Raw genomic sequence first — 693 nt, 5'->3', positions numbered from 1 at the left:
TTTGCAGATGACATGATACTATACATAGAGAATCCTAAAGATGCTACCAGAAAACTACTAGAGCTAATCAATGAATTTGGTAAAGTAGCAGGATACAAAATTAATGCACAGAAATCTCTGGCATTCCTATACAGTAATGATGAAAAATCTGAAAGTGAAATTAAGAAAACACTCCCATTTACCATTGCAACAAAAGAATAAAATATCTAGGAACAAACCTACCTAAGGAGACAAAAGACTTGTATGCAGAAAATTATAAGACAGTGTTGAAAGGAATTAAAGATGTTACAAACAGATGGAGAGATATACCATGTTCTTGTCTTGGAAGAATCAACATAAAAATAAACTCAAAATGAGTTAAAGACCTAAATGTAAGGCCAGACACTATCAAACTCTTAGAGGAAAACATAGACAGAACACTCTATGACATAAATCACAGCAAGATCCTTTTTGATGCACTTCTTAGAGAAATGGAAATAAAAACAAAAATAAACAAATGGGATCTAATGAAACTTAAAAGCTTTTGCACAACAAAGAAACCATAAACAAGACGAGAAGACAACCCTCAGAATGGGAGAAAATATTTGCAAATGAAGCAACTGACAAAGGATTACTCTCCAAAATTTACAAGCAGCTCATGCAGCTCAATACCAAAAAAGCAAACAGCCCAATCCAAAAATGGGCAGAAGAACT

Source organism: Physeter macrocephalus, chromosome 21, assembly GCF_002837175.3.
Source record: "Physeter macrocephalus isolate SW-GA chromosome 21, ASM283717v5, whole genome shotgun sequence".
NCBI classification, from domain to species: domain Eukaryota; kingdom Metazoa; phylum Chordata; class Mammalia; order Artiodactyla; family Physeteridae; genus Physeter; species Physeter macrocephalus.
The sequence above is the reverse complement of the archived record's forward strand: the minus strand, read 5'-3'. Positions refer to the sequence as shown.